Source organism: Ambystoma mexicanum, chromosome 3q, assembly GCF_040938575.1.
Source record: "Ambystoma mexicanum isolate Mex_15411 chromosome 3q, UKY_AmexF1_1, whole genome shotgun sequence".
NCBI lineage: Eukaryota > Metazoa > Chordata > Amphibia > Caudata > Ambystomatidae > Ambystoma > Ambystoma mexicanum.
The window spans coordinates 266,246,524-266,263,567 of record NC_090926.1 but is presented as its reverse complement, the minus strand read 5'-3'; the positions used below and the strand labels follow the sequence as shown (position 1 = coordinate 266,263,567).

The 17,044-nt window shown below is 46.2% G+C and overlaps 1 protein-coding gene across 1 annotated transcript in view; it reads right to left on the bottom strand.

Annotated features, from left to right (window-relative positions):
* The window catches only part of RDH5 (retinol dehydrogenase 5), a 274,923-nt gene extending 269,567 nt beyond the window's left edge, over nt 1-5,356 (bottom strand). The window contains exon 1 of the mRNA XM_069653727.1: nt 3,926-5,356. The gene's annotated coding sequence lies outside the window, so the exon portion shown is untranslated. The remainder of the gene's footprint in view (nt 1-3,925) is intronic.
* Nucleotides 5,357-17,044: the final 11,688 nt, after the last annotated feature.

Genomic DNA, 17,044 nt, shown 5'->3' with positions numbered 1-17,044 from the left:
TGCTGAATGATGAGTGTATAGAGCAGATGAGTGTATAGAGCAGATGAGTGTATAGAGCAGATAAGTGTTTTGATCGGATGAGTGTATAGAGCGGATGAGTGCGTATGAGCGAACGAATTTGTAGAGCATATGAGTGCATATAGCAGATGAGTGTGTAAAAAGAACAAGTGCATAGAGCGAATGAGTGCCGGGAACGGATGAGTGTGTGGAGCAGATGGGTGCGCAGAACGGATGTGTGCGCAGAGCGTGATAGGTGCGCAGAGCGTGATTGGTGCGCAGAGCGGTAGAGTGCGTATGTTAATGGAACGGGTGATGTATGTGGATAGAATGGGTGACATATGTGGATGGAACGAGTGACGTATGTAGGTGAAACGGGTGAAATATGTGGGTGGAAGGGATGAAATATGTGGATGGAACGAATTAAGTATGTGAAAGGTACTGGTGTAATATGTGAAAGGTACCGGGAAAAAATGTGGATGGTACGGGTGAAATACATGGATCGAGTGCATAAAACAACTTAGAAATACACTGAACAGATTGGAGTGTGTGGAATGGATTGGAGTGCGTGGAATGGATTGGAGTGCGTGGAACGGATTGGAGTGCGTGGAACGGATTGGAGTGCGTGAGGCGGACTGGAGTACGTGGAGTGGACTGGAGTACATGGAGCGAACTGGAGTACATGGAGCGGACTGGAGTGCGTGGAGCGGACGGAGTGTGTGGAGCAGACTGGAGTGTATGGAGCAGACTGGAGGGCATGGAGCGGACTGGAGTGCATGGAGCGGACTGGAGTGCATAGAATTGCGTGACTTACATGGAATGGTTTGGAACGCATGGAACGTTTGATGAGCATGTAACCCACCATATCACATCACCACGCTTACTCTCTTCTTTACACCAACATTCATCTAGAACACAGAGATACTATGACACCATTCGGTATAACTGTTCTCATACCAACATCTGCCTCATACCCCCCATCTAAACACTGCTGGTTACTTACCCACCAACCAGGCGTTCTCCTCAGGCCTAACGCAGCCACAATCGGTCTGGATAAATCCTGCCAGAACGAACACATACTCTTGACCTCTCAACCACCTCGCCTACCGCTAAGAAGCAGCTATTACACGAATACCGCACCAGCTGCACACATATCCGGTGCTCACACGCAACTTTGACTCTCTCTACTCTCTCTGCTGACCTGAACTTCGGTTCCCAAAGGCGTTCAACCTACCAGCGCCTTCAGACCATACCAATGGTATATAAGGCGCTATATAAATGCAAATTAACATAACATAACATAACTCATTGCAGAGTTATGTGTTCATTTGAAAGATTAAAAGAGCACATTCCAGCAAGGCTGGCTGAACCTTTCTGATGTCTGAGGTTTATAAACCCACATGCATATGTACTTGGTTTTACAGCATAACAGGTGCTATTATAAGCAGATAGGGGTTGCTAAAAAAAACTAACAAGTCATTCGTATGGTGAAGGTGTAGAAATTGGTTTGTTCAGATGGGGCATTCTAAAACCTAGGCAATCCCCTCCAAAGATGAGCATAAACTGTTAGCCCAAGAGGTGAATAAGTATCCAAATTCAAGACTGTGGAACCAAAGCGTTCATGCTTGTATCCTGGCTTTGCCAGCAGATGATACAGTGATCCTGGTCTAATCATCTAATATCTCTTGCATTACTCTGCTGTCTTCTGTGATATTTGCCTTCTTGCAAGCTGGAGGCATCGTTTAGCTCATTACTTGATCTTTCTTCTTATGTAGGCCATTAGTGGAAGGGGTGGTAGACAGGAGAGAGCGGACCAGATGTTGAAGGCCTTAGGCTAGCATATTTTAAGGTCTGCTCGTTTGACACAAAAAACAATTTGCTTTTTGTATAAAAGTCAAAGGTTTGTCTGCACGTCTATGAATGAAAATTTCACAAGCCGTTGTTTTGGATGTATTTAAAGCTTAATAGTACAGAAGACATACCTAGATTACGTTGGTTTTTAAAATGCTCAGGTTTGGAAATGTGATTTGTGTAATTTGCAAGTCAGTTTTATAAAATGAGATTGTTTTAGTACATTTTAAGAGCTGGAATAGAAAGTGTTCAAATGCAGAAATTGCAAAGTTGGCACAAATCCCAGCTTCGCCCCTTAAGCAATGTGTGATCCTGGGCATCTCATTTAATCTTGTATTGCCTAACATCTCAGAATTCTCAGTCCCTAAACCTTTCAAAATTGCCAGCCCTTCAGAGTGATTTCCTTCTCAGGGTATGATCTTCATAAAAGCCTCACTCGTGGTTTCACTGGTTATATGGTTGCTTCCACTATAGTAGTGGCCATTGATATACTGCACACCACAGGCACTTGTTCCCTTGATCTCTAATGGCAATGCTATTTGAAAACCATGTCCTACTTCTAATCTCATTCTGTCTGGATAGAGACACCTTCTCTAGAGGTAGCTTCTAATCTGCATTCACCATCCATGCTATGCTATGTGTAGATTTTGCCTTCCTTACAATTGGTCTCCTCTATCCATGCTTAAGCACTTTTGCATTCTCCGAGGCAGCTAATGTGAGTTAACTACCTATTCTGAGTTACATGCACCTTTTACATGCAGTCCTGCATTAACACGACAGGCTGCATACCTTCCCGGATGCTATTGATAAAAAGTATCCTGTATCTATGCTAGAACAGAAGTAACCTCTTCGAAGATTGCTAATGTTGGCCTTCAAATGCTACTTGTTTATCATTCTGATTAGAGCAAGAATGAAGAGGGTAAGGGGACTTAAAGGGAATAAACATGCTCATTTTGAATGCTGTACCAGATATTCTTGATTCCTTCATTCCTTTGGTTTGGTGGAGGGGGGGGGCCCAAGGATGTCAATGTCCAGGGACCCAAACATGCTTAAAATGGCCCTGTGCAAAGCATACCGTGAAGAAAAACACTTTTCGGTACATAGAAGGCAGGCCCCTTGGCTTTGCCAGTTTGTGCTGCTGGTAGTGTCCCCCCTCTCTTGATGAACTACACCTGCAGTGTCTGGAGGTGATCATGCAAGCGAACCTTCTGATTCTGAAACAACAGTGCAGATTCCGCACCTGGGCTGCTCACTGTAGTAATATTAATACAGATGTTTGCTGCACATTGTAATACTCAGGCGCATGCTGCAAAAGGTCTGCTGGCGACACGACCTGGTGATAGCTTCTCATCCTTACCACAAGATTTAACACACACAAAACAAAGGTCGAGTGATGCTTATTACCCACTTTTGCCGAATGGCAATTTCACCAAAATATGTTTGCTGCTTTTTTTGCCAATTTTTGTTTTTACCACAAACATGTATGTGATAACTTGGTGTAAGGTATATAGAAAGGGAGGGGCATCAAAGGGGAGGGGGTGGGTATTGCTGTTTGTGGTAAAAAAAAAATAGGAGCACATTCATCCCGAAAACATTCACTTGTGATTGGCAAAAACAAAATCGGCAAACCTCCATAGATCCGAAGGACTGTGATGAAGTTGGCGATGAACACGTGAAAGCAGGAGCAGCATCTTTAGAGCTAAGCATCTCATGTTTTAGTGGGGTTTTACTAAGTAAAAACAAAGTTGCCACTTTAGGCTAAGCAAGTGTCAGTTTATTCTTGCCAATTCCCCAACAATTACCACTTACTTTTTGCCCCAAATTTGAGGCCTCCTGAATAATGGTATTGGTAATGTAGACCGCCGGAGGAAGAGTTACAGCGCCTCCCCCGGGCAAGCACTTCTCTACTCCAAAAAGAAGACACCAATCCCTTTGCCAATCTATGGGACCCTGTGCTGCGCCACCAACCACATACATACATACAATCAACCCATGCCTAAACTTAGCGGAGTGATGATCCATGCACAAGTGGAGGCCCTGCCGCTCGCCCATCCCTTGGCAGAAGGCGTCTACTTACCTGTGTGCTCTCTCCTCTTGTGAAGGTGCGGGTGGGGTAGATGATAACTCTGCGGTCAGCGCTGGCGGCCCCTCTTGGATGGTTGGCCTTGTGAGGGCAATGAAACCTTGTACTTCCTGTATCGCAGTTTGTCTTTGATGCTGTAGTTGCCAGGTGTTTCCTGGGTGGTGGATACTTTTGATTTTAAAGCTGACTTCTCATGGACGGTGGATATTTTCGATGTTGGAAGTACCCCACGTCTCCCGGGTAACGGGTGTTTTTAATGAAGTTTGGCGCTGCCTTCTGGATGTTGTATATCCCTCTGGAATCGCGGGCGCTTGGTGTCTCCTGGATGGCGGGTATTGCTTGCGGTGCCAGGCGGCTTCTAGATGGCGAGTTTCTTTGACACCACAGCTTGCTGGTGACTCTGGGACTGAAGGGATTGTTATTGACTCACACCTCCTGTGCTGGGAATACCTTTGCTTTTGGTGGAGAATCTGAGCTGCGTTGCCTTGACAGAGGCTATCGCTGACGTTGAGGCTGAGCAGCTTCTTCCGGGTAGAACATATCTTTCATGTAGGACGCTGCTCAATCTCTTATGGTTTGACAGTGTCTCTGTTGCCGACACACTTAAGAGTCTCCTGGATTCAGGTTATCTTTAGGGCAGAAGCGGCTGGCCTCTGCTGGGTGGCGTGAATTTTTGACACCGAACGTGCCTCCGATCTCCTATATGAGGTCTTCTTCAGGTGTCAAAGGCACCTTGTGTCTCTTGGATTGTGGTTTTCTCTGGTGTACAAACGGAACGGTCTCTCGAATGGTGGGTCTGTCTGAAGTCCAAGTGGCTCCCTTTGTCCTGGGTGGCAAGAAGGTCAAATGTCCAGGTTGCCAGGCATTTCCTAACTGGCGGGTGGCTTCCCCTGCTTCTCAGGGATAGTTGGTATTTTTGGCACTGACGGTACTGGTATCTCTCAGATGGGGGGTAACTCCGGCATCAAACCTGCCCAACACCTCCTACATGGCAGATATCATTGGTATCAACGCTGCCTGCCATGCCCAGATAGTTACTATCTCCAATGTGAAAGTGGAGCGTTGTTGCTAGGAGGCCGGTATTTCCGGTGCTGAAGCTTCCCTGCCTCTCTTGGGGTCAGGGTGTCTTCTTGTGCTAAAGCTACAGCAATATTACCTGGACGGCGGCCACTCTGGTGTTGAAGAAACTCAGATTCCTGGACCATGAGTGTCTCTAACGTGTCAGCAGGGCCAAGCGTTGGGCGGTTGGTGGTATTTTTGATGTTGAAGCCACCTGGCTGCTCCGGAGTCACTGGCAGAGGGAAGCCTCTCACCCCCGCTCCTCCCGTGCCCTGGCAAGGCTGCTGCTCTGGAAGGAGAGACGCGGCTCTGACCCGCATCCAGAGTGTGCGTCAGGTTTAAAGGTATTAGCGGACTTCGTGCCGGCAGAGTCGGAGGGGGCGGAGGCTTCACGGTGCTGGGCGCGGGAAGCCCTTATAACAGGCTCACACACTCACACAAGCGAAGCAGCCAGGCGGCTCCATAAGCTGGAGCTCGGAGATCAGGCGCATTGGAAAAGTCCGCTGAGGCTCCTCTTGAAATGGCGCAGAGCCTCGTCAAAACGCCAAGCCTCGTGCCTCATGCGAGGCCGCAGAGCCTCATCTGTTCCTTTTGCCGAGTGTGCCGCATTCCTGCGCAAGGCCGCGTCGGCGCGCAGTGAGCTGCTCATAATTAACAGACAATGAAAGTGAGGTACATTAACCTATGTTACAGAGTGCGTCACGAGACTCAAGGTGATATGGGCCAGGGCTCGGTGAGCCTCTGCGGAGTCGGCTGGGGTCTGCCCACTTGGGTGGGACGGTGGGAGCCTCTGTTTGCCAAGATGATAGTTCGTGCTCGTTTAAGGTTGTAAAGGAACAATGTGTGTAGATACGCCGTATCGGATACTAAAGAAAGCTTTGTGGTGGAGTCACAGGAGTTCAAAGGTTATTCTAGGCATTGGCGCCCACTTTGGATGTTTGCCACAGGGGCAGAAATGTCCCACACTGAGTGAAGCGAGAGAACTGTATCCTTCCCGGGTCAGAGCAACACATTCAGCACATTTTATAGCAGAAATTGGAAACGAGCCATATGATATACAAACAGGTCTCAACATATAAGGTCTCATCAAACGACCTGCTGATCTGTCTTTACAGGAACCTTATATAGCAAGGGAGCCCCCCCCCATAAAAATAAACAATTCAGGACAATCGTGAATGCATGAACATTATTTTCAAAAGTTGATGTAATGTGCTGTACAAGGAAAGAAGTTACGAATGGATGTTCACCACATTGCATCGCGCCTATTCAGCGCTACCTGAATAAAAGAGCCAAGATCTTGTGAAAAATAAGACATAATTCACATGTACAAATTAGTGAATCAAATAAGCTGCATGTAAGAGAGTAATTCTCAAGGACATGGGAATAAAACCAAATGGATCCTGTAGCAACTGATTACACGTGAGACGGACGTGGAGTTAAATGGCTGCCTTTATTTAACAACGGCCTAGAGCTCCCTCGCATCCACCTCCACTCCCAACCATCTCTCTTCCATCTCACGCATCACCTCACGAGCCTCCCCCAACCTTCCATCATCCACACTCCACATCCTACCCTCTCACACGCACCGGAGGAAGCGCCAGCCCAACGTAAGTAACCAAGAACACAACACATCCCCCCTAACGCCCCAACCCAATTAGAACAAAAGAACCAAACCTGATATACTACAAAGAAAGCATGAACATATATACAGAGAGCAATAGTCCATCACAGGAAAACAAAGAGTTGACAATGTGATCCTTCAACAACAGCTCATGACAGAGTCTCTGAGAATTTGACACCACAGCTCTTCATGAAAAGTTCATAACGAAGTCTCTAGAACATGTGTTGTACAATTGACTACCCTTAACACATAATGCCAAGCACAATAAGAGGTTACTCCTACTAGTTCATGACGTAGTCTTTAGACCACACTGGGAGCTTCCTCACCCTGCTGCTCAATATACCTGTCCTCCCATTCAGACAGCTCTCGCCCATTCCCCTGGACTCACCACCATGTTCTACTCTCCTCCACCCTCCTTGCCTTCCACACTCTTCCTCAAAAAGCTCAATGCCATTTCTCTTTCTACCTTCCCTTTCTTCCACTCCAACCTTCGGTCCTTGCCATCTTGTATCCTGACAGCATTCTTGAACACTTCACTGACCCTCGTAAGCTTGGAGTACTTCGACTCCCCCTTTCTCACCATCCTCCCTTTTCTTATTCTGACAAAATCTCTGGGCACAATTTCCATTCCACGGGAACACTCACTCCTCTCACTATCCACCCTTTTATTGTTACCGACCTTTAACTTCCTCCTATTCACCCAAACTGGATTCAACACAGTATTGGGTTCCCTGCCCCATATCAACTCGAACAGTGATTTACCGGTATCAGCCCTAACCAAGGTTCTGCTACTCCACAACCTTTCGTCTAGAGCCTTCTCAACCGACATATTATTGCTCAAAGCTTGTTCTGCCGTTTCCACAATCACCCTGTTGCATTTTGCCACTAACCCATTGGTTTGTGGATGATAATTGGCAGAAAATCTCCACTCAACTCCTACTATTCTAGCAAATTCCATAATTCCCCTGCTTCTGAACTGCACTCCATTATCGCTAATAAGCACCTTAGGATATCCTTCTCTCCCGAGTACATGTTGCATGAACCGAATCACCTCATGAGTATCAACTTTACTTACTATTTTGTTTTCCATCAATCTAGAGCAATAGTCCACCATGACAATTAAAAACTTAGTTTCACTTGCTAAATTATCATACAGACCCACTATATCAATGCCAATCTGCTCCCATGGCTGTTCAGGTTTGTGCATGGTAATGGACACCGTTTTCAATACCTTGCAACTTTTGTCAGAATTTTGACAAGGCCAACAACATCTCAAAAACCTCTCTACCATAATATCAACTCCCGGCCACCAATATTTAGAATGTACATTACGTTTAGTGCCAGAAGCACCATGATGTCCCTGATGGGCTTTCTCTATCAACCCTTCCCTTAAACTCTGCCATGGTATCAATTTGTCTCCCCTCAATAATAAGCCATCCTCCATTGAACATTCCTCCCTAACTTCCCAAAATGGAAGATCATTCTTATTTACTAGCCTCTTATCTGGCCAACCATTTCTATTATACTCAATAAGATTACACAAAACTTAATCCTCTCAAATCTCTTGAATCCGCTTCTCTCTCGGAGTGACTTCCAATATTACTGCAACACCTTCCACCTCTTCAACCTGTGCTGTGTCTTCCACATCGAGAGGCGATCTTGAAAGAAAATCAGCCACATGGTTCTTTTTCCCAGGCACATATCTCACTTCAAAGTAATAATCCTGCTTTTCCTGATGCATTCCGCCGCTTTCTCACACTCATTATCCCATTCAAATGTGACTTCCTTTTTTAGAAACCTTCTCATGGGTTCCATTATACTGGTAAAATTCTGTACAAATTTGTTGTAGAACTCGCAAAGACCCAACAATGACCTGAGTTCCTCCTTACTCTTGGTTTCTCCATGATGGCTTTCATAGCCTCCAATTTAGGTCTATACCCTTTCCCACTAACTACATGTCCCAGATACTGAACCTCTACCTCTTTAAACTTGCATTTGCTCTTCTCCACTTTCAGTCCCCTTTCATTCAACCTCAACAACACACTCTCTAATCTCTCATCATGTTCACGTTCCCCTCTGCCAAACACAATAATATCATCTTGGTATACTAATGTGCCTCTAACTCCTTTAAGCACTTGGGTCATGACCCTTTGAAACATATTGGCCGCAGAGGCCAGACCAAACAGCATCCTTTTGTACCAGTACAAACCAAATGGCGTGATAAATGCAGTGAGAGCTCTACAGTCTTCAGTAAGACTAATTTGAGGATATGCATTGGACAAGTCCAACGTGGTAAATGTGTCAGCTCCTTCAATACAATTCAAAATCTCCAAAATAATGGATAGAGGATACTTGTCCACCAATATGTTCTTATTCACATCTCTGAGGTCCACACAAATCTTCAACTTCCTGTTCTTTTTCACTGCAACCACAATGGGGCTCAGTCATTGAGATGATTAGATTTTCTCAATCACATTCTCCTTTTCAAGTCTACTTAACTCTTCTTCAACTTTGTCTACTAAAGCGAATGGTATAGGCCTCGCTTTGTTATGCGCTACAGAGCTTGCTACTGGCTTCAGCGCTATTTTGTGTGCATAGTTTTTCAATAATCCCAATCGCTTCTGAAATACTTCACTGTGTCCTCTCTCGAATGCCAGGGCTATCTCTGCTCTTTACTAGCAACACTGGTTCCTTTTCGCACAGATCTAGATGTATTTTCAATGCCGCTTGATCCCTCCAACCAAGTACATTCATACCCTTTTTAGCTATATAAACCTTCACATCTGCTTGACGATCCTTGAATTGAACTGTACTTTTAAACCAGCCTGCTATGTGAATTCTCGAACCCTCGAATCCCCGAGGATTCTTGATATCTGGCGGACGCACCTTTGCTTTCAGTCCTTCGTGCACCAATTTTTCCCATGTCTTGCACGTTATTATGGTGTACGGGGAGCAACTGTCGACCATCACAGAAAGCTTCCAATTCTCTAACAAAATGTCACATCAGGGACACTTCAATTCATCGGCAGATGGATCACGAACCACCACTAATCTTTCTTCGTCCGACTCCACATCTTCCTGTATCACTGTCACTCTCTGCTTATTCATACACACCACTGCAAAATGTCCTCTCATCCTGCAATTTGTACAGGTCTGATTGATCACTGGACTGTTCCTTGAATTGGCATAATGACCCAACCTGCCACACTTAAAGCATCAGTCTTTATCTCTGCCTTCATTCTTGAGCCAAATCCTTCTAAAATTACCCTTGACCTCTTTGTGCTCTTTGTCTCTAGGTCTACAGCTTCTCCCATTTGATTAATCCGTATCTTCTTTATCTCTCTTGCTTCTGACCACACTCACGGAGGAGTGCTCTCCCAACTCTTGGGCCGGTTTACTTTGACTTTGTCCAGCACTTTGAGTTTGACTTGCTTCCATCTTCTTGCTCCTCATCTCTTTTGAACATAGATGTGTGTGTTTCACTCTTTTAGCTATGGCTATAGCTTCCGGCAATGTGGGATTGCCCACCATTCACAATCTATCCTGTATCAATGAGTTTCTAGTGTGTATAATTATCTGGTCTCTAATCAGCTCATCTAGTGTAATACCTGTGCCGAAGCGGCTGACACATACTCTTCAATTGATTCCTCCTTTTGGACTCTTGTGTAAACGTTGTATCTGTTTATTGCCACATTCACCTGTGGTGCATAGTACCTGTCTAATTGCCTTAATGCTCTCTCATACTCATCCACATCACCAGCTTCATCTTCCGACAATTCAGGTAATTCTCTATATTTACGCTGACCTTCGAGTCCTAGCGCATGCAATAGCAGTAACTTTTTATTCTGTGGCGACAACCCATCTTTTTCCACTGTCTTCAAATAGCTCTTCCAGTGCTCCCTCCATTCGGGCCACACCACACTTAATTGCCCTGGTGTAACGCTCACCTGGTATCCACGGGGACGTCACTCAGCCTGTTCTGACCTCTTACGACCTCGAATCCTTCCCTGGAGTCTACTCGACTGGAGACTGGGCCTGAAACACAGGATTGGTAGAGTTTAACTCCCTAATGTCTCTGTGTGCTTGAAGCCCTTCTTCCCCGGGGTCCATCCCTTCCCTTTGATCCACAGCTCACCTTGTTTTCTTGGAAAGTGTGCTCTCCATCCTGCTTTCAGCGCAGGGGCACGTTGATTGATGCGGGCTCGTTGTTGCCTAGTTACTTCACTGGCAAGAGTCCGACAGGTAAGTATAATGAGTCTTTTGAACAGTTCTCTAACTTCATTTCTTTCCTTCCTTAGATGATGGCCGGTCGTCCGGGGATGGCGACGTGCTGCTGAGATGAGTAGCGCTGAAGGTGAGTGAGAGCGCGATGCGTGATGCAACCCTTTCGTATTTGTATTGGACCGAGTTCTTTTTCTGTGTCTTTTAGGTGCCGCAATATTTTCAGCATGGATGCCGGTTATGAAGAAGAAATGCGGTGAGTAAGCGCGGTATGCGGCGCCTCTAGATGTTTCCACGCTAACCTGGAGTGTCTTTTCCCTCTTACAGATGGATGAGAAGTTCCGGAGAGTGAATTCCCTCAGAGCGGCTGGGATTCAGGTAAGCATTTGAAGTTCGTACAGTCTTTAAAAATAAGCAAAGATTTGCTGAATGCTTATTAATGCCTTTTTTCTGTTCTTTTCCCTTTTCCTTAGGAAGCGGCGTGCCGGGATGGGTATGACACCGCCGAAGATGCCCGCAGAACAGAAGGAGCGATGAATGATGGGCAGAAGCGCCGCAAGCTAAGGCTGTTCCTAATGGTGTTCTTGCAGGATCTGAGTGCAGAAGAAAGATGCAGGCCTACTGGAGACCGATCCGAACACAGTGAGTGTCACGCTGCAGGTGCAGAAAACACAAAGCATGTTTCTCAGCCTGGGCGTGGCTTAAATAGTCTCTGGGTATACCAGGTGTATCTGGGCTAAACCACACCCAAAGGACTAGACTGCACATGCAGTTCTGGGAACCTAAATATGTGGGGGCATCCATCTTGTCCCCATCAATGCACTACAAGTCCAATCCCCAATGTTATCCTATGGGAGTGAGTGAGTCTGGTGCCACAAGCACCAAGTCTGACTCCAAGTGGGTCTTTGGAGGGATGGAGAGGCCCTTGAGGGCCATGTAGGTGATCGTGGCCTAGCTCCAGCCTGACATCTTGGAGGGCTGGGGACATGAGGGGTAGGAAACATGACACCTGGATTCGGTAAGAAACTTGCTGGGGGTTATACTGTTATTCCTTGCATAACTCCTTTTCTTCTTCCTTATTTCCTCTCTTTCCTAAATAATATCAAAGTCTCTTCATTATTTAGCAATGTTCACAACCCGTAAGGAGAAGCAGACCAACAAAGCAAAGGAAAAAAAAATACATTTTTTTTGTACTGTGAAGAAGAAGCGTTGAATGTGTGGTGATTACTGCTCGAATAGTTACGAAATTTCCAATATAGCGGCACGTTTCTGTAACGTTTTTAGGTCTTTTCTTCTAATGTTTGTACTCATACGACTTCCCTTCTCAACGGACCGCCGCCGTTGCTGAATACATTAATGATATTTCATTTACTTTCACTGCTTGCGGCCACCGCTGCTGCTTCCTGCCTACCTGCGCACCTACTTGAAGGCCCAAAGGCTTTTGGCTTGTGACTTTGCTCAGAGATACTTCTGGAGATACTTCGCTTCACTTTCACTTGCTAGAAAGTTGGTTCATTCTCTGCTGGGCCGTCCTTGTCGCCAAAATGTAGCAACCGATTACACATGAGACGTACGTGGAGTTAAGTTGCAGCCTTTATTTAACAACAACCCGCGCTCCCTCAGCATCCACCTCCACTCCCAACCGTCTCTCTTCCATCTCACGCATCACCTCACGAGCCTCCCCCAACCTTCCATCATCCACACTCCACATCCTACCCTCTCACACGCACCAGAGGAAGCGCCAGCCCAACATAAGTAACCAAGAACACAACAGATCCCTATGAAGTGCGAAGGCTTTATGCTGGTGCATAAAGGTGGCAGACTCCACAGGGATCTCCAGCATTTGCACCAGCATGAAAATCCATACCGAAGCATTTGTATGGAGGAGAGGAAGGGAGGCAGAGGAAACGCAAGTTGCCTTCCACCCCCTCTCTCTGCCATACAAATGATTGAAAATGAGCCGTGGGGTGAATGGAAGGCGTTAAAGCCTTACTCAAGGCTTTTACGCCTTCCATATGCGTTGCGGCTCATTGGAACATGAGCTCCTAAGAGTTCAATTGTGAAGGGTTTGTCGACTCAAGCTACTTGGGTCACTGGAATGAAAATGGCACAGCCTTCATCAGGACAGAAAAGGACTGCAGGTAGCAGAAGAATGGTTAATCCCCTTCACTATCATGAGAGGGGGTTTATATTCTATTAAAGACGAGGAGGCGAATATTATGGAAAACTATCTTTACTACGTGACACCACAGCAGCAAAGAGAATACATTTTACACAAAATAAGTTTGCTTCAATTTCAAAACTGAAAACAGTTTTCAAAACAAAGTGCAGGGAAAACACCCCAAACCAAGAGGGAGGATAGGTCATGCCCTTTACCAACCAATGGGCAAGGACAATCACCCATATAAGTCCTTTCCTTGAACAGAACATCCTCTTTCTGTAGCTGCACTATGACAGACGCCATTCTGGAGAATAAAACACTGTAGCGCGGCGTGCGATCCTCAACCAGATTCATTACTTGCTCGCACCATGGGCCCCTTGAACCCTCCTGGAACTTCTTTGGACAAGGCACACCTCTCCCCGAAGCTCATAAAAAACAGAACATAAAAAGGATGGGTGGGTGGGATAATACTCACCTCCTTGTCTTTAATAGAATCTAAACCCCCTCTCACGATAGCGAGGGGGATTAACCATTCTATGTTAAGACAGGAGGCTTCATATTATGCAAGCTTAAAGCCCTTGCATTACATTAATAGCTACATGCTTAATACATTTAATACAAACATTTAATATAAACCCCCTTCCAATCCCCATCTTGCCTCCAATTATTGCCCCATCTCTCTTCTACCCTTCCTCTCTAAACATCTTGAGCTTATTGTCTATTCTCAACTCTCTTCCTTCATCGCCACCCACTCACTTCTTCCCTCCACCCAATCCGGCTTCCGCCCACTGCACTCTACTGAAACTGCCCTCACCTCTTTTCTCAACTCTCTCCTTTCAGCACGCTACGCTAAGCACTCCTCCATCCTTATTCTCCTTGACCTCTCTGCTGCTTTTGATACTGTTGACCATCCTCTCCTCCTCACCTCCCTCTCATCATTTGGCTTTAAGGACAACGTTCTAAACTGGCTCTCCTCCTACCTTTCTAACCGTACCTTCTCTGTCTACTGGGGTGGCTCCTCCTCCCCTTCTTTGCCTCTCAACTTTGGTGTTCCCCAAGGCTCTGTTCTTGGCCCTTTTCTCTTCTTACTCTACACCTCATTCCTAGCTCCTATTATCTCCTCTTTTGGCATCTCCCACCACTTCTATGCTGATGACATCCAGCTCTTCCTCTCCTTCTCCTCCTTCTCTCCTGACATTCAGGATAAACTCTCTTCTTGCCTCTCTGCTATTAAATCTTGGATGTCCTCACACTTCCTCACTCTGAATACTGACAAAACTGGGCTCCTTTTCTTTCCTGCTACCACTGTTCCTTCTCCCTCCCCGCCCCCCTTCATTCTCTTTCCCCCCACCCAGCTCTCCTTCTCTCCCCATTTCCGCAACCTCGGTCTCCATCTTGACCCTCACCTCTCTCTATCTCACCACATCTCTCTCACTGCTAAATCCTGTCGCTTTCACCTCTATAACATTCGTAAAATTCGACCCCTCCTTACCTTCCACGCCACTAAACTTTTAATTACATCCCTCATCTTCTCCAGATTCTTCTACTGTTCCTCCCTTCTCTTCGGACTCCCCTCCTCTCATCTCTCGCCTCTCAAATCCATCTTCCACTCTGCCACCCACTCCGTATGGCATCTCTCACCTCTTGATTCCATCTCATCCTCCCTCACCTCTCTAGGTTAGCTCTCCTTCCACTCCCAACTCAAGTTCAAGTTATTCTGTCTTGTCTTCAAATCCCTCTATGATCTTGCTCCCCCTTACCTCTCCTCCCTTCTTTCCTTCTACACCCCCTCTCGTCCTCTCCGCTAATCTTTTCCTACTCTCTCCTCCTCCTCCACCCTGTGCCCCCTCCCGCTTCTGCTCCTTCCAATTCCTTGCCCCTCTCCACTGGAACCGCCTCCCCCTTCACATCTGCTCTTCTCCCTCCTACCCTTCCTTTTGCTCTTCTCTAAAATCTTACCTCTTCCACTCACCTCCCTAACACCCCACCTTTCCCTACCTCTTCCCTTCCCCTTTACCCTTACCTCTTACTCCTCCTCTTCTTACCTTCTCCATCCCTCCGATCCCCTCCCTCCCTTCCCCCGCTTGACCCTTGTCTCACCTTCTCCGCTCTTGCCCCTCACACTCCTGCTCTTCCCCCGTACTTACCTCCTTTTACACCTACCACTCCCTTGCTCACCTTCCCCCTCCCACACCTTCCTCACTGCTACATTACTGTAAGTTTCTCTTTATGCTGTTATCTGGTTGTGGTTCATTTGTCCTCTAATGCTTGCTGTATATTTACTGTTCTTATGTAAAGCACTTTGGATTAAAGGGCTATATAAATTCAATAAAATACAAATACAAATACATTTACGATAAAGAAATGGTCTTGAACGTGGACTCTCTAGACCAATCTGCTGCTTTAAGAATGTGATCCAAACTTCCCCCCGGGTATGCAGCCTTAGAAGCCATTGCACCCCTTACTGAATGGTCTCCGAAAGAGGAATGTCAATACCTGCTTCTTTCATGATCCACCATACCCACCTGGCTAGGGTGGCCAGGGACACATGTTTATGGGGTCTACAGTAAGAAATTAGCAACTGAGAGGTCCCGGGGCCTTAAGTCCCGTAGTCTTTGTTCAAAACATTTGAAACATTGCACTACACACAGCTTGTGACCCTCTGGAAAGGTAGGGGTATGATACCGAGGAAATCATATACTTTGTATTTTAGAGATAAAGAAGGTCCCCCCTGAGGGGAACACATTTTATCACATCCAATGCCCTGATTTTAGACACCTGTTTGATGGAGACAAGATATAATAACATGCTAGCTTGGCGAAAGTTTCTGTAATGTTAACTCATCATTTGAGGCCAAGAACGAAATCAATCCAATACTAAGTTGACATCCCACAATATTGAATACCTAGCCCCAGGAGGGACTTTGATGTGAATAGACTTAAGAGCTTTACACACCAGGAAGTGCCTACCCACGGGTTCCCCCTTTACTAACACAGCCCAGCAGAAATGGCTGACCTGGAGCCATTAATAGTTCTATAGACCTTACCCTCTCTTAACCACTGACCAAGGAATTCACAACTTCTACTGTAGGGGCAGAAATGGGATTGAGGGGCTGAGCCACGCACCAGCCCACACACCGGCTCCCTGCTGAGGAGTAACCCGACTAGGTGGAGACTGCAAAAGAGTCCATGATAATAGAGAGAGAGAGAGAGTCTTGTGAAAGGACTTGGAAGCACCAGGAAGAGCTGAAATCTTCCAGGCTATAAGGCAGAGGTGCCCCCGAAGGACCGGCTCATGAGGGAGACATGCTGGGTCCCTTATCAACAAGGGGTAAAGGGGGGAAGAAGCAGAGGAACCTTGACCGCCAGCTCCAAGAGTGCTGGAAGCCACACATGAGAGGGCCAAAAGGGGAGGGGATCCTATTACCACCATTGCATCTTGCCTGGAAGGGGGCGCTCAAGCGTGTGCGACCGCTACAACCACAGTTAAATAAATCTAGCGGTCGCACACAGAGGGACAAATAAAACACGAAATGATTTTGGTAAAAATAAAAGGCTCCTAGGCTGGCAAGGGACACGCCCTTGACACTAGTAAAGGGTCAGGGGAATGTGACCCCAGCGTTTTGTCTAGAAATAGAGACAATGAGGACACCTTACAAATAACAGTATCTACACTGGCTAGCAACAAAGTACACACAAAGTACATAACTGAAAGACTTAGCTGTGACGTCAGCAGCAAAGAAAGAGGGTGTTGTGTTCAAGAAAAGGACTTATACAGGAGAGGGTCCTTGCCCACTGGTTGGTGGAAGGGCATGACCTATCCTGCATCTTGTTTTGGGATGTTTTCCCTGCACTTTTTTTTTAAAATACTGTTTTCAGTTTTGAAGTTGGAGCAAACTTGTTTTGTGTAAAGTTTTTTTCTCTTTGCTGCTGTGGTGTCAAGTAGTAAAGATAGTTTTGCATAATATGAAGCCTCCTGTCTTGACATAGAATTGGAGTCTTATGAACAAATGAAGAGGGTGATGTCTGTAAAAACAATCAGGATATGGTTC